This window comes from Ranitomeya variabilis, chromosome 5 (genome assembly GCF_051348905.1).
Source record: "Ranitomeya variabilis isolate aRanVar5 chromosome 5, aRanVar5.hap1, whole genome shotgun sequence".
In the NCBI taxonomy this organism is placed as follows: Eukaryota; Metazoa; Chordata; class Amphibia; order Anura; family Dendrobatidae; genus Ranitomeya; species Ranitomeya variabilis.
This window is the reverse complement of record NC_135236.1, coordinates 377294008-377315004: the sequence shown is the minus strand read 5'-3', so window position 1 is coordinate 377315004 and position 20997 is coordinate 377294008.

Below are 20997 nucleotides of genomic sequence, written 5' to 3'. Positions count from 1 at the left end.
TTCCAAGCTCTGCCATGTGCCCAAACTGTGGTTTACCCCCACATATGGGGTATCGGCGTACTCAAGACAAATTGCACAACAACTTTTCAAGTCTTATTTCTCCTGTTACCATTGTGAAAATAAAGATTTGGGGCGAAAAGTTCATTTTTGTAGAAAAAATGCTATTTTTTATTTTCAAGGCTCTACGTTATAAACTTCTGTGAAGCACCTGGGAGTTTAAAGTGCTCACCACTCATCTAGACAAGTTCCTTAAAGGGTCTAGTTTCCAAAATGGGGTAACTTGTGGGGGGTTTCCACTGTTTAGGCACATCAGGGGCTCTACAAACGCGACATGGTGTCCGATCTCAATTCCAGCCAATTCTGCATTGACAAAGTCAAGCAGAACTCCTTCTCTTCCAAGCTCTGCCATGCGCCCAAACAGCGGTTTACCCTCACATATGGGGTATCGACGTACTTCGGACAAATTGCACAACAACTTTTGTGGTTCATTTTCTTTTTTTACACTTGTGAAAATAAAAAAAATTGGTTCTGAAGTAAAATGTTTGCAAAAAAAATTAAATGTAAATTTTTTCCTTCCACATTGTTTCAGTTGCTGTGAAGCACGACAAGGGTTAATAAACTTCTTGAATGTGGTTTTGAGCACCGTGAGGGGTGTAGTTTTTAGAATGGTGTCAAGTTTGTGTATTTTCTGTCATGTACACCCCTCAAAGTGACTTTAAATGTGAGATGGTGAATAAAAAAATGGTTTTGTAAATTTTGTTGTAAAAATGAGAAATCGCTGGTCAACTTTTAACTCTTATAACTTCCTAACAAAAAAAAATGTTGTTTCCAAAATTGTGCTGATATAAAGTAGACATGTGGGAAATGTTATTTATTAACTATTTTGTGTGACATATCTCTCTAATTTAATGGCATAAAAATTCAAAGTTTGAAAATAATATATGAAATAATCGCAAGTAATATCGAAGAAATGTTACCACTAACATGATGTACAATATGTCACGAAAAAACAGTCTCAGAATCAGCGGTATCTGTTGAAGCGTTCCAGAGTTATAACCTCATAAAGTGACAGTGGTCAGAATTGTAAAAATTGTCTCGGTCATTAACCCCTTCACCCCCAAGGGTGGTTTGCACGTTAATGACCAGGCCAATTTTTACAATTCTGACCACTGTCCCTTTATGAGGTTATAACTCTGGAACGCTTCAACGGATCTTGGCGATTCTGACACTGTTTTCTCGAGACATATTGTACTTCATGATAGTGATAAAATTTATTCGATATAATTTGCGCTTATTTGTGAAAAAAACGAATATTTGGCGAAAATTTTGAAAATTTTGCAATTTTCCAACTTTGAATTTTTATGCCCTTAAATCACAGACATATGTCACACAAAATACTTAATAATTAACATTTCCCACATGTCTACTTTACATCAGCACAATTTTGGAACCAAAATTTTTTTTTGTGACGGAGTTATAAGGGTTAAAAGTTGACCAGCAATTTCTCATTTTTACAACACCATTTTTTTTTAGGGACCACATCTCATTTGAAGTCATTTTGAGGGGTCTATATGATAGAAAATACCCAAATGTGACACCATTCTAAAAACTGCACCCCTCAAGGTACTCAAAACCACTTTCAAGAAGTTTATTAACCCTTCAGGTGTTTCACAGAAATTTTTGGAATGTTTAAATAAAAATGAACATTTAACTTTTTTTCACAAAAAAATTATTTCAGCTCCAATTTGTTTTATTTTACCAAGGGTAACAGGAGAAAATAGACCCCAAAATTTGTTGTACAATTTGTCCTGAGTACGCTGATACCCCATATGTGGGGGTAAACCACTGTTTGGGCGCATGGCAGAGCTCGGAAGGAAAGGAGCGCCATTTGACTTTTCAATGCAAAATTGACCGGAATTGAGATGGGACGCCATGTTCCATTTGGAGAGCCCCTGATGTGCCTAAACATTGAAACCCCCTACAAGTGACATCATTTTGGAAAGTAGACCCCCTAAGGATCTTATCTAGATGTGTGGTGAGCAGTTTGACCCAACAAGTGCTTCACAGAAGTTTATAATGCAGAGCCGTAAAAATAAAAAATCATATTTTTTCACAAAAATGATCTTTTTGCCCCCAATTTTTTATTTTCCCAAGGGTAGGAGAAGAAATTGGACACCAAAAATTGTTGTGCAATTTGTCCTGAGTACGCTGATACCCCATATGTGGGTGTAAACCATTGTTTGGGCGCAGGGCAGAGCTCGGAAGGGAAGGAGCGCCATTTGACTTTTCAATGCAAAATTGACTGGAATTGAGATGGGACGCCATGTTGCGTTTGGAGAGCCCCTGATGTGCCTAAACATTGAAACCCCCCCACAAGTGACACCATTTTGGAAAGTAGACCCCTTAAGGAACTTATCTAGATGTGTGGTGAGCACTTTGACCCAACAAGTGCTTCACAGAAGTTTATAATGCAGAGCCGTAAAAATAAAAAATCATATTTTTTCACAAAAATGATCTTTTCGCCCCCATTTTTTTATTTCCCCAAGGGTAAGAGAAGAAATTAGACCACAAAAGTTGTTGTGCAATTTGTCCTGAGTACGACGATACCCCATATGTGGGGGTAAACCACTGTTTGGGCGCATAGCAGAGCTCGGAAGGGATGGAGCGCTATTTTACTTTTCAATGCAAAATTGACTGGAATTAAGATGGGATGCCATGTTGCGTTTGGAGAGCCCCTGATGTGCCTAAACATTAAAAAAACCCACAAGTGACACCATTTTGGAAAGTAGACCCCCTAAGGAACTTATCTAGATGTGTTTTGAGAGCTTTGAACCCCCAAGTGTTTCACTACAGTTTATAACGCAGAGCCGTGAAAATAAAAATTCTTTTTTTGTTCACAAAAATGATTTTTTAGCCCCCAGTTTTGTATTTTCACAAGGGTATCAGGATAAATTGGACCCCAAGCGTTGTTGTCCAATTTGTCCTGAGTACGCTGATACCCCATATGTGGGGGGGAACCACTGTTTGGGCGCATGACAGAGCTCGGAAGGGAAGGAGCGCCATTTGGAATGCAGACTTAAATGGATTGGTCTGCAGGCGTCACGTTGCATTTGCAGAGCCCCTGATGTACCCAAACAGTACAAACCCCCCACAAGTGACCCCATATTGGAAACTAGACCCCCCCAAGGAACTTATCTAGATGTGTTGTGAGAACTTTGAACCCCCAAGTGTTTCACTACAGTTTACAACGCAGAGCCGTGAAAATAAAAAATCCTTTTTTTCCCACAAAACTTATTTTTTGGCCCCCAGTTTTGTATTTTCCCAAGGGTAGCAGGAGAAATTGGACCCCAAAAGATGATGTCCAATTTGTCCTGAGTACGCTGATACCCCATATGTTGGGGTAAACCCCTGTTTGGGCACACGGGAGAGCTCTGAAGGGAAGGAGCACTGTTTTCCTTTTTCAACGCAGAATTGGCTGGAATTCAGATCGGATGCCATGTCCCGTTTGGAGAGCCCCTGATGTGCCTAAACAGTGGAAACCCCCCAATTATAACTGAAACCCTAATCCAAACACACCCCTTACCCTAATCCCAACAGTAACCCTAACCACTCCTCTAACCCAGACACACCAACCCTATTCCCAACCATAAATGTAATCCAAACCCTAACCCTATCTTTAGCCCCAACCCTAACTGTAGCCCCAACCCTAGCCCTAACCCTAGCAATAACCCTAGCCCTATCACTAGCCCTAACACTAGCCGTAACACTAGCCCTAACCCTAGCCCTAACCCTAGCCCTAACCTTAGCCCCAACCCTAGCCCTAACCCTAGCCCTAACCCTAGCCCTAGCCCTTGCCCTAACCCTAACCCTAACTCTAGTCCTAACTCTAGCCCTAACCCTAACCATAACCCTAATGGCAAAATGGAAATAAATACATTTTGTAATTTTTTTTTTTTCCCTAACTAAGGGGGTGATGAAGGGGGGTTTGATTTACTTTTATAGCGGGTTATTTAGCGGATTTTTATGATTGGCAGCCGTCACACACTGAAAGACGCTTTTCATTGCAAAAAATATTTTTTGCGTTACCACATTTTGAGAGCTGTAATTTTTCCATATTTGAGTCCACAGAGTCATGTGAGATCTTGTTTTTTGCGGGACGAGTTGACGTTTTTATTGGTTACATCTTCGGACACGTGACATTTTTTGATCGCTTTTTATTCCGATTTTTGTGAGGTAGAGTGATCAAAAACCAGCTATTCATGAATTTCTTTTGGGGGAGGCGTTTATACCGTTCCGCGTTTGGTAAAATTGATAAAGCAGTTTTATTCGTCGGGTCAGTACGATTACAGCGATACCTCATTTATATCATTTTTTTTATGTTTTGGCGCTTTTATACGATAAAAACTATTTTATAGAAAAAATAATTATTTTGGTATTGCTTTATTCTCAGGACTATAACTTTTTTATTTTTTTGCTGATGATGCTGTATGGTGGGTCGTTTTTTGCGGGACAAGATGACGTTTTCAGCGGTACCATGGTTATTTATATCAGTCTTTTTGATCGCGTGTTATTCCACTTTTTGTTCGGCGGTATGATAATAAAGCGTTGTTTTTTGCCTCGTTTTTTTTTTTTTTTTTCTTACGGTGTTTACTGAAGGGGTTAACTAGTGGGGCAGTTTTATAGGTTGGGTCGTTACGGACGCGGCGATACTAAATATGTGTACTTTTATTGTTTTTTTTATTTTATTTAGCTAAAGAAATGTATTTATGGAAATAATATATATATTTTTTTTCTTTATTTAGGATATTTTTTTAATTTTTTTTTTACACACATGTGGGGATTTTTTTTTTTACTTTTTTACTTTGTCCCAGGGGGGGACATTACAGATCATTGATCTGACAGTGTGCACAGCACTCTGTCAGATCGACGATCTGCTGTGCAGGGCTGCAGGCTTACCAGCGCCTGCTCTGAGCAGGCACTCGGTAAGCCACCTCCCTCCCTGCAGGACCCGGATGCCGCGGCCATCTTGGATCCGGGACCTGCGGCGAGGAGGGAGGTAGGAGACCCTCGGAGCAACGCGATCACATCGCGTTGCTCCGGGGGTCTCAGGGAAGCCCGCAGGGAGCCCCCTCCCTGCGCGATGCTTCCCTATACCGCCGGCACACCGCGATCATGTTTGATCGCGGTGTGCCGGGGGTTAATGTGCCGGGGGCGGTCCGTGACCGCTCCTGGCACATAGTGCCGGATGTCAGCTGCGATAGTCAGCTGACACCCGGCCGCGATCGGCCGCGCTCCCCCCGTGAGCGCGGCCGATCGGCTATGACGTACTATCCCGTCGAGGGTCAGATAGGCCCAGGTCACCTCGACGGGATTGTACGTCTAAGGTCACAGAGGGGTTAAGTACCAAATTGGCTATGTCACTAAGGGGTTAATAATGGATAGGTGTCTTATTGACATCTCTCCATTATTAACCAGGCTTAATGTCACCTTACATTAGCAAGGTGATATTAACCCTCTATTACCCCATATGCCACAGCTAATCGAGAGTGGCTAAGTGCCAGAATAGGCGCATCTTAAAAGATGTGGCTTTTCTGGCGTGGCTGGGGGCAGATGTTTTTAGCCAGGGGGCCAATAACCATGGTCCCATTCTAGGCTATTAATATCTGCCCTCAGTCACTGGCTTTCCCTCTCTGGTGGAGAAAATTGTGCGGGAGCCCATGCCAGTTTTTTCCGTGATTTAACCCTTTATTTTAACATCTAGAGCTCCCAAATTTTGCACACAGACACTTCTAACATTAGTAGTGAGGAATATGTAAACAAATAAGGGATATGAAATGGTTTACTGTATGTAAACCGTGTCTCATATCCTGTCGGGTATGTGAAGGAGATAGCAAAAGCCGGCAATTGAATTACCGGCTTTTGTGCTATCTAGCTCTGTTTGAAATATAAATATATATATATATACATATATATACAGTATACATATATATATATATGTGTGTCTCAATGACATATATATATATATATATATATATCTCGCCGTACAGATGCCATACGGAGGTTTACATGCGCAAAATACCCAGCCACACCTTGCCTACGGATGACATACGGATCACTGTTCAGGGAACAGTTCTGCGTATTTGGTCTGTAAAAAACGTACCGTATTTTTATACGTTGTGTGTGACTCCAGCCTTAATGTGTGATTGGTGAGGACATGGTGCAGAAGTGGAGTTTTTCCAAGAGTGGGCGGTGGGACTGTGGAAGGTTTGAGGGGTGGAGGCAGAGCCAGGGTGGAGCCTGGGCAGAGCGTCAAATTTTGCCAGTATGGGGCCCTGAAATTCCTGGTAACAGCCCTGAACAGCTCACTGAGAGATCAAGTTACAACTGCTCCCATAGAAGTCTATGAAGAGGGAGGAGGAATAGAGTGGATCAGATTCGTAAATAACGGAGCATGGACTCACAGAGACTGCTTCTGCTTCTAATAGATCCTCTATTGTTCCATAATAGTAAATAAAATGTCCTTCATGATGCTGCTCTTCTATATGCCACAGATATGGAAGCAGAATCTCCTCTTTTCTATGTCTTCTGTGTATGGGAGACATAATAACAGCTAGTCTCCAACCTGCCTGGAGCTTAGGAAAAACTACTGTAATAACTAAGGTGCTTGCAGAGGGTAAATTGCTTTAAAAATGGAAAATACAAGTCATATAATGGTCACAAATAAAGTTATTACTCAAATACACATAGATTCTAAAAAAGGAACCTGAAACCAATTACATAGCAATCTCGTATCGATGTCCATGTACACGTAACTCACATGTCGGCTGCGGATGTATGGAGCTGGTTTAGTAGCTTAGTCTGCTCTGCACAGTGTGGGTGCTTGCTTCATTATACAGCTGATAGTAGTGGTTGGAGCTTGCTCCAATCGCTGATATTTAACCCCTCACAGGATGACAGGATGCTATCAATTGCTCTTATGTTGCCCACCACCAACTGACAACCCTCCATCCCCTGATCTAACCACTTAATCACTTTCTATATACCAATGTGTTGCATTGTAATTTATAACCAAGCACAGGTAATAGTCCCTTGTGGGAAAAAAATATGTACAAAAAAAGCAGTAAAGATCAAAAGAAAAATATTGAAAACAAATAAATAAATAAAAGTTCTAGAAACACCAGAAATGCTGTTGGTTCGGTCACCTCACCCCCATTAACATAGAATAAAAGATCATATGTACCCCCAAATTGTAGCAAGACAACAACCCGTTCTAAAACAAAAAACAAGCTCTCACACAATTACATCACTGAAAAAAATGAAAAGAAAGCTATGGATCTGAAAAAAATGGCAACACAAACCATTTTTTAAAAAGTTTTACATTTTTTAAAAGCAGTAAAATAAAAAATTTGGTACTGACGAAATCGTACTGACCTGTGCATTAAGTTACCTGGTCAATTTTACACCCAAGTGGTTTTTACATAATTTCCCCCCCTCATAGAATTTGTTTTCGTTTTTTTTTTTTGTACGTTATATAGTGTGAAAGGTGTCCTCCAAATCTACAACTCATCCCACGAAAAAAAAATTCTATGTTACCGTAAAAATAAAAAAAAGTATGGCTCATGGAAGAAGGAGAGAAAAAAATAAAATTGCAAAAGCGAAAATTAGCGACGTAGGGAAGCATTTGAGAGTGGGCAACTCAGGGATCAGGTGATATATAATATAATATACAGAGATTTTAAAACTAAGATAAGTAGCTAAGAGCGCCTGATCTGACATTACTTATATATTGGGAACTAATGAGAAAAACTTGTCTACTAGAAAGAAACAGGCTACTGCTGAAAGAATATTTTATTTATAGTTTCCAGAAGTTTACTTTTGCTCTGTCGGCTCATCCCGTAACTCTAGTGTCCTGCTTATCTGAAGCTCATCTTGCCTTTATCTATTTATATCCATTCTGATACATAGGGTTTAAATTGTTTTTCTGTAGATCCTCATCCTCTCTCTGTGCAAACAGTGAAATTCATTTCCTTCAGAATTATTGAAAATGACTTTAGGAAGCTCAAGTCACTTTCTGACACAGTCATCAAATATTTAGTTAAAAATATAATGGGTGTAGTGCAGAAACAATTCATGCTGTGTCCGCCCAGGCAGCTTTTAGCTCTTCTTTTATAAGTATTTCAATGCAAGCTATTTGTTTTGTCCATTCACTATGCCCCGTCACTTTTACCCTGCTATTGAATTGTCATCTGCTCAGGACCTCATCTACTGTAAGTTTAGAAAAAAGTACCAGATGTCGCATCATTGTACATCACATTCATCTAAGACAGGGGTGGGCAATTAATTTTACCAAGGGGCCACAAGAGAGACCATGACTGTTGTGGAGGCCACACTATTAGGGCTTGTTTCCACTTGCGAGAAACACGTCCGTGTCTCGCATGTGAAAACCAAGCTCTGGCGCCGGCACTCCAGAGCGGAGCATGCGGCCGCATAGGAATACATGCAGCCGCACGCTCCCCTCCCAAGTGTCGGCGCCAGAGCTTGTTTTTCACATGCGAGACACGGACGTGTTTCTCGCAAGTGGAAACAAGCCCTTAGGCTGAAATAAAATCTGTTCAATATTAACAATATAATAATTATATAATCTTAACCCCTTTACCCCCGAGGGTGGTTTGCACATTAATGACCGGGCCAATTTTTACAATTCTGACCACTGTCCATTTATGAGGTTATAACTCTGGAACGCTTCAACGGATCTTGGTGATTCTGACATTGTTTTCTCGTGACATTTTGTACTTCATGATAAAGGTAAAATTTCTTTGATATTACTTGCGTTTATTTGTGAAAAAAGTGGAAAATTGGCGAAAATTTTGAATTTTTTGAAATTTTCCAACTTTGAATTTTCATGCCCTTAAATCACAGAGATATGTTACACAAAATACTTAATAAGTAACATTTCCCACATGTCTACTTTACAACAGCACAATTTTGGAACCAAAATTTTTTTTTGTTAGCGAGTTATAAAGGTTAAAAGTTGATCAGCGATTTCTCATTTTTACAACACTATTTTTTTTTAGGGACCACATCACATTTGAAGTCACTTTGAGGGGTCTGTATGATAGAAAATACCCAAGTGTGACACCATTCTAAAAACTGCACCCCTCAAGGTGCTCAAAACCACATTTAAGAAGTTTATTAACCCTTCAGGTGCTTCACAAGAATTTTTGGAATGTTTAAAAAATAATGAACATTTAACTTTTTTTCACAAAAAAAATTACTTCAGATCCAATTTGTTTTATGTTACCATGGGTAATAGGAGAAATTGGACCCCAAAAGTTGTTATACAAACCAGTTTGGGCGCATGGCAGAGCTCGGAAGGGAAGGAGCGACATTTGACTTTTCAATGCAAAATTGGCTGGAATTGAGATAGCGTTTGGAGAGCCCCTGATGTGACTAGACATTGAACCCCCCCACAAGTGACACCATTTTGGAAAGTAGACCCCCTAAGGAACATATCTAGATGTGTGGTGAGCACTTTAAACCCCCTCGTGCTTCACAGAGGTTTATAATGTAGAGCCGTAAAAATAAAAAATCATATTTTTTTCACAAAAATGATATTTTCGCCCCCATTTTTTTTATTTTCCCAAGGGTAACAGGAGAAAGTGGACCTCAAATGTTGTTGTGCAATTTGTCCTGAGTTCGCTGATAGCCCATACGTGGGGGTAAACCACTGTTTGGGGGAAGGGCAGAGCTCGGAAGGAAAGATGCACCGTTTGACTTTTTCAACATAGAATTGGCTGGAATTGAGATCAGACGCCATGTCGTGTTTGGAGAGCCCCTGATGTGCCAAAACAGTGGAAACCCCTGAAAAGTGACCACCATTGGAAACTAGACCACTTAAAGAACTTATCTAGATGTGTGGTGAGCACTTTGAACCCCCAAGTGCTTCACAGAAGTTTATAATGTAGAGCCATAAAAATAAAAAATCCTATTTTTTTCACAAAAATGATCTTTTCGCCCCCAATTTTTTATTTTCCCAAAGGTTACAGGGGAAATTGGACCCCAAAAGTTGTTCTGCTATTTGTCCTGAGTACGCTGATACCCCATATGTGGGGGTAAACCACTGTTTAGGTGCATGGCAGAGCTCGGAAAGGAAGGAGCACCGTTTGACTTTTTCAACGCAGAATTGGCTGGAATTGAGATCAGATGCCATGTCACGTTTGCAGAGCCCCTGATGTACCTAAACAGTGGAAATCCCCCACACGTGACCCCATTTTGGAAACTAGACCACATAAGGAACTTATCTAGATGTGTGGTGTGCACTTTGAACCCCCAATTGTTTCATTAAAGTTCATAATATAGAGCCGTGAAAATTAAAAAAACTTTTTTTTTCCACAAAAATTATATTTTTGCCCCCAATTTTTTATTTTCCCAAGGGTATCCGGAGAAATTGGACCCCAAACGTTGTTGTGCAATTTGTCCAGAGTACGCTGATACCCTATATGTGGGGGGAACCACCGTTTTGGCACATGGCAGAACTCGAAAAGGAAGGAGAGCCATTTCGGAATGCAGACTTTGATGGAATGGTCTGCGGGCGTCACGTTGCGTTTGCAGAGCCCCTGATGTATCTAAACATTAGAAACCCCCCACAAGTGACCCCATATTGGAAACTAGACCCCCAAAGGAACTTATCGAGATGTGTTGTGGGAACTTTGAACACCCAAGTGTTTCACTAAAGTTTATAACGCAGAGCCGTGAAAATAACAAATCTTTTTTTTTCCACAAAAATGATTTTTTTAGCCCCCAGTTTTGTATTTTTCCAAGGGTAACAGGAGAGATTGGACCCCAAAAGTTGTTGTCCAATTTGTCCTGAGTAAGCTGATACCCCATATGTGGGAGAAAATTACTGTTTGGGCAGATGTCGGGGCTCGGAAGGGAAGAAGTGGCGTTTTGGAATGCAGACTTTGATGGAATGGTCTGCGGTTGTCACGTTGCGTTTGCAGAGCCCCTGATGTACCTAAACAGTGGAAACCCACCAATTCTAACTCCAACCCTAACCCCAACACACCCCTAACCCCAACACACCCCTAACCCCAACACACCCCTAACCCTAATCCCAACCATAACCCTAACCACACCCTAACCCTAATCCCAACCCCAACACACCCCTAACCCAAACACACCCCTAACCCTAGTCACAACCCTAACCATAACTCTAACCATACCAATAACCCTGACACACCCCTAACCCAACCGTAAATTCAAACCCTAACCCCAACTCTAGCCCCAACCCTAACTTTAGCCCCAACCATAACCCTAACTTTAGCTCCAACCCTAACTTTAGCCCTAACTCTATCCCTAATGGGAAAATGGAAATAAATACATTTTGCTTATTCTATTATTTTTCCCTAACTAAGGCGGTGATAAAGGGGGTTTGATTTACTATTTATAGCGGGTTTATATGTTTGGCAGTTGTCACACACTAAAAGACGCTTTTTATTTCAAAAAATATTTTTTGCGTCACCACAATTTGAGAGCTATAATTTTTCCATATTTTGGTCCACAGAGTCATGTGAGGTCTTGTTTTTTGCAGACAAGTTGACGTTTTTATTGGTACCATTTTTGGGCACATGACATTTTTTGATCGCTTTTTATTCCGATTTTTGTTAGGCAGAATGAAAAAAAACCAGCAATTCATGAATTTCTTTTGGGGGGGGCGTGTATACCGTTCCACGTTTGGTAAAATTGATAAAGCAGTTTTATTCTTCGGGTTAGTACGATTACAGCGATACCTCATTTATATCATTTTTTTATGTTTTGGCGCTTTTATACAATAAAAACTTTTATATAAAAAATAATTATTTTTGCATCGCTTTATTCTGAGGGCTATAACTTTTTTTTTCGCTGATGACGCTGTATGGCAGCTCGTTTTTTGCGGAACAAGATGACGTTTTCAGCGGTACCATGTTTATTTATATCCGTCTTTTTGATCGCGTGTTATTCCACTTTTTGTTCGGTGGTATGATGATAAAGCATTGTTTTTTGCGTAGTTTTTTTTTTTTTTTTTAAGGTGTTCACTGAAGGGGTTAACTAGTAGCACAGAGTTATAGGTCGGGTCGTTACGGACGCAGCAATCCTAAATATGTGTACTTTTATTGTTTTTTTTTATTTACATAAAGAAATGTATTTATTGGAACAATACATATTTTTTTCTTTATTTAGGAATGTTTTTTATATTTTTACACAGTGTAATATTTTTTTAAACATTTTTACATTGTCCCATGGTGGGATATCCCTGACATGCAGTGCTGGAGGCTTTCCGGCGCCTGCTCTCAGCAGGCGCTCACAAGCCACCTTCCTGCAGGACCCGGAAGGACCCCCGCAGCCATCTTGGATCCGGGGCCTGCAGGGAGGAGAACGGAGGAGACCCTCGGAACAACGCTCCGAGGGTCTCAGGGAAGCACGTAGGGAGCCCGCTCCCTGCGCGATGTATCCCTATGCCACCGGAATGCTGCAATCTTTTTTGATCACAGTGTCCCAGGGGTTAATGTGCTGGGAGCGGTCATGGACTGCTCCTGGCACATAGTGCCGGATGTCAGCTGTAGTAATCAGCTGACACCCGGCCGCGATCGGCCGCGCTCCCCCCGTGAGCGCGGCTGATCGCATATGACGTAATATCCCGTCGGTGGTCATACGGGCCCAGGCCACCTCAATGGGATAGTACGTCAGATGTCAGAAAGGGGTTAAAGAGGTGGTCTGAAGGCAAGTTGTTTTGCTCCTAACTCCCTATCTACTGTACAGTATTTAGTGCTATAATTTAAGGTGTTTTCTCACATGCTTGCTTTAAAAATTCCCGACCATTCCCTAACTCCACTATCTAACTGCCATTGTACTTTTTCCCCTACTTCCTGTGTGATGATGATTCGTTTGAGCATCCCAGTTTTTTAAATTATTTATTTATTCATTTAAAACATGTACAGTAAAATATATCAGCTCTGCACTAAAGTTCGGGGTCCATACTGGACACCTAGTGTGTGGTACCAAACCCCGAACACGGACTTCAAACAGGAAGTGTTATTTCTGTGCCTGAGGGAACTTCCACCTGTTCCCCCTGCAGAAAGCACAGATTTCGCACCTGAAGACCATCATCATTCTTCCACCTCACCGCCTTGCAAAACAGCCACATTGTCTGAGCCCCAAGTCATGCAGCAGTCTCTTCTGCTGTTTGATGACTCCGCTGGCTGGGGTTCCATGGACCATCCATCTCACGCCTCCCCACAAATGGAAGAGACTGTGCACACATGGCCAACCACTTGTTATGTTGGAGGATGAGAATGTGTAAGGGCCAGTGCACACAGTGAACGGACCACAGCAGCATATCTCTGAAGATGAGGAAGCAGGTGCCAACTCCTGCATCTTTCTGCAGTGTGCCTAATGGCAAGGAGGGCAGGGGTGCGGAATGGATGGAATATGATGGAATATGATGTGGGGAATGATGAGGTCCGAGACCCCACATGGATTGAGAGCCATCATAGTGACGTGCTCAGCTCGGGGGAAGAGGAGGTGGCCACACTTTCACAGCAGCACAGCAAAAGAGGAAGCAGGGTGGATATGCACAGTGGCCAGCCCTTAGCCAATATATCGGCTGCTACTACCCACAGCCCAGCCAGGTTGTGTGCTATAACGGGCAAAATCTGGTAGCAGCTCTGGGCCTAGCCAGACTGACACATATACCACACATGTGCCTAATTTCATCATGCATGCCTTCCTCCAAAAATATGAATATATGTCAGATCTGCTGGTGAAAGGGCAGGCAGTATGTGCACACTTTTGGAGTTCTCACCCTGCTGCTGCTCGCCAGTCTGTATTACAGCGCCACTTCTCTCTTCCTGCGTATCGCCTCATATGCGATGTACCAACAAGGTGGAACTCTACTCTGCAAGTGTTGGAGAGGCTGTGTGAGAAGCAGCAGGCAATAGTGGAATTACAGCTGCAGCATGCACAGGTGAGTCTCTCGGATGAACAACCCCACTTCATTACCACCAACATGGCCAGCGCTGATGACATCATCATCAGTGCTACAATACCACTTATATACCTGATGGAAACAATACTCCAGGCAATAATGCATGAGGTACAAGTGGGGCAGATGGAAGAGGAGCAGGATGGCCAGGGAACATTTTCATTGTCATCAGGCCGGTCGCCAACACATAGCTCGGAGGGTGGGTTATTGTACAGCAGCCAGGTACACAACTGTCCTGCCAGGGGACAGTTTTGGGGGATGAGGAGGATGAGGAACAACAGCTGTATTCACAGCAGGGTGGCTCACTGTCATGGGTGTGTCAGAGGCAGCAGACCATTGCACTGCATATAGCTGCAGGTCTCTGCAGTTTGCCTTGCAGACTTTTTCTTGGTCCTTCTGACTCAATGACCCAGTGGCAACCTTCCCCTGGCTCTAATGGACACACCTGGAACTGGGTGTTTATAATTCCCAGCTTGCTGCTGGGAGTTGCCGGTGATATTTACATTTCCCCTGTTGAGGCTTGGAGCTATAACAGTTGGCTATCTTCCTCTTTGGTGTTGGAGGATATCTGAGTTTCTCTCTGAGTCTACTCAAGCTAAGTGTTCCCCTTGTTTGTCTATCCCATCTGTCTTTAGCTGTAGTGGGGATCGAGTAGTGCTCACCCCATCCATCCCTAAGCAGGGCTTACTGCTAGAGTCAGGCAGGTATTAGGTATCCTGCTCGACGATAGGTGAAGAACCTATTTAGGGTTGCTTAGAGCAGACAGGGTGACATTAGATCTGCCTAGGGGCTTCACTCCCCGCTTTCCTAGTGTTGGACTCCCTTCTTCTTATCCCTTCATGTTGCACTTAGTCTGTCCTACACTGTGCGTGACTTTCTCTTATCAATTCATGATGAGCATCACTGGAGTGTGACTGAGTGGATAGTTAGGACCCAGAGGATATACCTGTCACCGAGGACAGCTTGTTGTTGCCTCTGGGCAGCCTGGCACACATGAGTCAATATACAGTTGGGAAAAAGTATTTAATCAGACACCAATTGTGCACGTTCTTCCACTTAAAAAGATGAGAGAGGCCTGTAATTGACATCATAGGTAGACCACAACTATGAGAGTCAAAATGAGAAAACAAATCCAGAAAATCACCTTGTCTGATTTGGCAATATTTATTTTGCAAATTATGGTGGAAAATAAGTATTTGGTCACCTAAAGACATGCAAGATTTCTGGCTCTCACAGACCTGTAACTTCTTATTTAACCCCTTCATGACCCAGCCTATTTTGGCCTTAATGACCTTGCCGTTTTTTGCAATTCTGACCAGTGTCCCTTTATGAGGTAATAACTCAGGAACGCTTCAACGGATCCTAGCGATTCTGAGATTGTTTTTTTGTGACATATTGGGCTTCATGTTAGTGGTAAATTTAGGTTGATAATTTCTGAGTTTATTTGTGAAAAAAAACGGAAATTTGGCAAAAATTTTAAAAATTTCGCAATTTTCACATTTTGAATTTTTATTCTGTTAAACCAGAGAGTTATGTGACACAAAATAGTTAATAAATAACATTTCCCACATGTCTACTTTACATCAGCACAATTTTGGAAACAAATTTTTTTTTTGCTAGGAAGTTATAAGGGTTAAAATTTGACCAGTGATTTCTCATTTTTACAACAAAATTTACAAAACCATTTTTTTTAGGGACCACCTCACATTTGAAGTCAGTTTGAGGGTTCTATATGGCTGAAAATACCCAAAAGTGACACCATTCTAAAAACTGCACCCCTCAAGGTGCTCAAAACCACATTCAAGAAGTTTATTAACCCTTCAGGTGTTTCACAGCAGCAGAAGCAACATGGAAGTAAAAAATGAACATTTAACTTTTTAGTCACAAAAATGATCTTTTAGCGAAAATTTTTTTATTTTTCCAAGGATAAAAGGAGAAACTGGACCACGAACGTTGTTGTCCAATTTGTCCTGAGTACGCTGATACCTCATATGTGGGGGTAAACCACTGTTTGGGCGCACGGCAGGGCTCGGAAGGGAAGGAGCGCCATTTGACTTTTTCAATGAAAAATTGGCTCCAATCTTTAGCGGACACCATGTCGCGTTTGGAGAGCCCCCGTGTGCCTAAACATTGGAGATCCCCCACAAGTGACCCCATTTTGGAAACTAGACCCCCCAAGGAACTTATCTAGAAGCATAGTGAGCACTTTAAACCCCCAGGTGCTTCACAAATTGATCCGTAAAAATGAAACAGTACTTTTTTTTCACAAAAAAATTATTTTAGCCTCAATTTTTTCATTTTCACATGGGCAACAGGATAAAATGGATCCTAAAATTTGTTGGACAATTTCTCCTGAGTACACCGATACCTCACATGTGGGGGTAAACCACTGTTTGGGCACATGGTAAGGCTCGGAAGGGAAGGAGCGCCATTTGACTTTTTGAATGAAAAATTATCTCCATCGCTAGCGGACACCATGTCATGTTTGGAGAGCCCCTGTGTGCTAAACATTGGAGCTCCCCCACAAGTGACCCCATTTTGGAAACTAGATCCCCCCAAGGAACTTATCTAGAAGCATAGTGAGCACTTTAAACCCTCAGGTGCTTCACAAATTGATCCGTAAATATGAAAAAGTACTTTTTTTTCACACAAAATTTCTTTTAGCCTCAATTTTTTCATTTTCACATGGGCAACAGGATAAAATGGATCCTAAAATTTGTTGGGCAATTTCTCCTGAGTACGCCGATACCTCATATGTGGGGGTAAACCACTGTTTGGGTGCACGGCAATGCTCGGAAGGGGAGGCGTGCCATTTGACTTTTTGAATGGAAAATTAGCTCCAATCGTTAGCGGACACCATATCGCGTTTGGAGAGCCCCTGTGTGCCTAAACATTGGAGCTCCCCCACAAGTGACCCCATTTTGGAAACTAGACCTCCCAAGGAACTAACCTAGATGTGTGGTGAGCACTTTGAACCCCCAAGTGCTTCACAGACGTTTATAACGCAGAGCCATGAAAATAAAAAAATAATTTTTCTTTTCTCAAAAATGATTTTTTAGCCCACAATTTTTTATTTTCCCAAGGGTAACAGGAGAAATTGGACCCCAAAAGTTGTTGTCCAGTTTCTCCTGAGTATGCTGATACCCCATATGTGGGGGTAAACCACTGTTTTGGCACACGTCGGGGTTCGGAAGGGAAGTAGTGACGTTTTGAAATGCAGACTTTGATGGAATGCTCTGCGGGCGTCAGGTTGCGTTTGCAGAGCCCCTGATGTGCCTAAACAGTAGGAACTCCCCACAAGTGACTCCATTTTGGAAACTAGACCCCCAAGGGAACTTATCTAGATGTGTAGTGAGCACTTTGAACCCCCAAGTGCTTCACAGAAGTTTATAACGCGGGGCCGTGAAAATAATAAATGTGTTTCCTTTCCTCAAAAATATTTTTTTAGCCCAGAATTTTTTATTTTTGCAAGGGTAACAGGAGAAATTGGACCCCAAAAGTTGTTGTCCAGTTTCTCCTGAGTACGCTGATACCCCATATGTGGGGGTAAACCACTGTTTGGGCACATGCCGGGGCTCGGAAGGGAAGTAGTGACGTTTTGGAATGCAGACTTTGATGGAATGGTCTGCGGGCATCATGTTACATTTGCAGAGCCCCTGATATGCCTAAACAGTAGAAACCCCCCACAAGTGACCCCATTTTGGAAACTAGACCCCCAAGGAACTTATCTAGATGTGTGGTGAGCACGTTCAACCCCCAAGTGCTTCACAGAAGTTTACAACGCAGAGCCGTGAAAATAAAAAATCATTTTTCTTTCCTCAAAAAAGATGTTTTAGCAAGCAATTTTTTATTTTCACAAGGGTAACAGGAGAAATTGGGCCCCAATATTTGTTGCCCAGTTTGTTGTGAGTACGCTGATACCCTATATGTGGGGGTAAACCACTGTTTGGGCACACGTCAGGGCTCGGAAGGGAAGTAGTGACATTTGAAATGCAGACTTTGATGGAATGGTCTGCGGGCGTCACATTGCATTTGCAGAGCCCCTGATGTTCCTAAACAGTAGAAACACCCCACAAGTGACCCCATTTTGGAAACTAGACCCCCCAAGGAACTTATCTAGATGTGTGATGAGCACGTTCAACCCCCAAGTGCTTCACAGAAGTTTACAACGCAGAGCCGTGAAAATAAAAAAATCATTTTTCTTTCCTCAAAAAAGATGTTTTAGCAAGCAATTTTTTATTTTCACAAGGGTAACAGGAGAAATTGGGCCCCAATATTTGATGCCCAGTTTGTTGTGAGTGTGCTGGTACCCCATATGTGGGGGTAAACCACTGTTTGGGCGCACGTCAGGGCTCGGAAGGGAAGTAGTGACATTTGAAATGCAGACTTTGATGGAATGGTCTGCGGGCATCATGTTGCATTTGCAGAGCCCCTGATGTGCCTAAACAGTAGAAACACCCCACAAGTGACCCCATTTTGGAAACTAGACCCCCGAAGGAACTTATCTAGATGTGTGGTGAGCACTTTCAACCCCCAAGTGCTTCACAGAAGTTTATAACACAGAGCCGTGAAAATAAAAAATAATTGTTCTTTCCTCAAAAATTATGTTTTAGCAAGTAATTTTTTATTTTTGCAAGGGTAACAGGAGAAATTGGACCCCAACAGTTGTTGCCCAGTTTGTCCTGAGTACAATGGTACCCCAAATGTGGGGGTAAACCACTGTTTGGGCGCACGTCGGGGCTCGGAAGAGAGGGAGCACCATTTGACTTTTTGAACGCAAGATTGGCTGGAATCAATGGTGGCGCCATGTTGCGTTTGGAGACCCCTGATGTGCCCAGACAGTGGAAACCCCTCAATTCTAACTTCAACACTAACCCCAACACACCCCTAATCCTAATCCCAACTGTAGCCATAACCCTAATCACAACCCTAACCCCAACACACCCCTAACCACAACCCTAACCCCAACACACCCGTAACCCTAATTCCAACCCTAACCCTAATCCTAACCCTAATCCCAACCCTAACCCTAATCCCAACCCTAACCACAACTGTAACTCCAACACACCCCTAACCCTATCCGTAACCCTAACCACAAGCCTAATCTTAACCCTATTTCCAACCCTAGCCCTAATTCCAACCCTAACTCTAATTCCAACCCTAACCCTAAGGCTATGTGCCCACGTTGCGGATTCGTGTGAGATTCTTCCGCACAATTTTTGAAAAATCTGCAGGTAAAAGGCACTGCGTTTTACCTGCGGATTTACAGCAGATTTCCAGTGTTTTTTTGTGCGGATTTCACCTGCGGATTCCTATTGAGGAACAGGTGTAAAACGCTGCGGAATCCGCACAAAGAATTGACATGCTGCGGAAAATACAATGCAGCGTTTCTGCACGGAATTTTCCGCACCATGGGCACAGCGCATTTGGTTTTCTATAGGTGTACATGGTACTGTAAACCTGATGGAAAACTGCTACGAATTTGCAGCGGCCAATCCGCTGTGGATCCGCGGCCAATCCGCTGTGGATCCGCGGCCAATGATCCGCTGCGGATCCGCGGCCAAATCCGCACTGTGTGCACATGCCATAACCCTAACCCTAACCCTACCCCTAACCCTAACCCTACCCCTAGTTCTAACCCTAGTTCTAACCCTAACCCTAGTGGAAAAAGAAAAAAAAATATTTTCTTTATTTTATTATTGTCCCTACCTATGGGGGTGATAAAGGGGGGGGGTTATTTATTATTTTTTTTATTTTGATCGCTGTGGTAGAACCTACCACAGCGATCAAAATGTACTTATAACGAATCTGCCGGCCGGCAGATTCGGCGGGCGCACTGAGCATGCGCCCGCCATTTTGGAAGATGGCGGCGCCCATGGAGAAGACGGACCGACACCGGGAGCCTCGGTAAGTATAAGGGGGGGGAGATCGGGGCACGGGGGGGCGTCAGAGCACGGGGGGGTGACATAGGAGCACGGGGGGAGCGGACAGGAGGACGGGGGAGCGGACAGGAGGACGGGGGGGACTACGGGACAGATCGGTGGCTTGGGGGGGCGATCGGTGGGGTGGGGGGGGTCACTTCAGGGTTTCCAGCCATGGCCGATGATATTGCAGCATCGGCCATGGCTGGATTGTAATATTTCACCAGTTTTTTAGGTGAAATATTACAAATCGCTCTGATTGGCAGTTTCACTTTCAACAGCCAATCAGAGCGATCGTAGCCACGGGGGGGTGAAGCCACCCCCCCCGGGCTGAAGTACCACTCCCCCTGTCCCTGCAGATTGGGTGAAATTGGAGTTAACCCTTTCACCCGATCTGCAGGGACGCGATCATTCTATGACGCCACATAGGCGTCATGGGTCGGATTGGCACGGGTTTTCATGACGCCTATGTGGCGTCAAAGGTCGGGAAGGGGTTAAGAGACTCCTCTGTCCTCCACTTATTACCTGTAGTAATGGCACCTGTTTGAACTTGTTATCAGTATAAAAGACACCTGTTCACAACCTGAAACAGTCGCATTCCAAACTCCACTATGATGAAGACCAAAGAGCTGTCGAAGGACACCAGAAACAAAATTGTAGCCCTGCACCAGGCTAGGAAGACTGAGTCTGCAATAGGCAAGCAGCTTGGTGTAATGAAATCAACTGTGGAAGCAATAATAAGAAAATGGAAGACATACAATACCACTGATAATCTCCCTCGATCTGGGGCTCCACGCAAGATCTCACCCCGTCAAAATCATCACAAGAACGGAAAGAAAAAATCTCAGAACCACACAGGGGGACGTAGTGAATGACCTGCATAGAGCTGGGACCACCGTAAAAAAGGCTACCATCAGTAACACACTACGCCGCCAGGGACTCAGATCCTGCAGTGCCAGACATGTCCCCTTGCTTAAGCCAGTACATGCCTAGGCCCGTCTGAAGTTTGCTAGAGAGGATTTGGATTATCCAGAAGAATATTGGGAGAATGTCAGA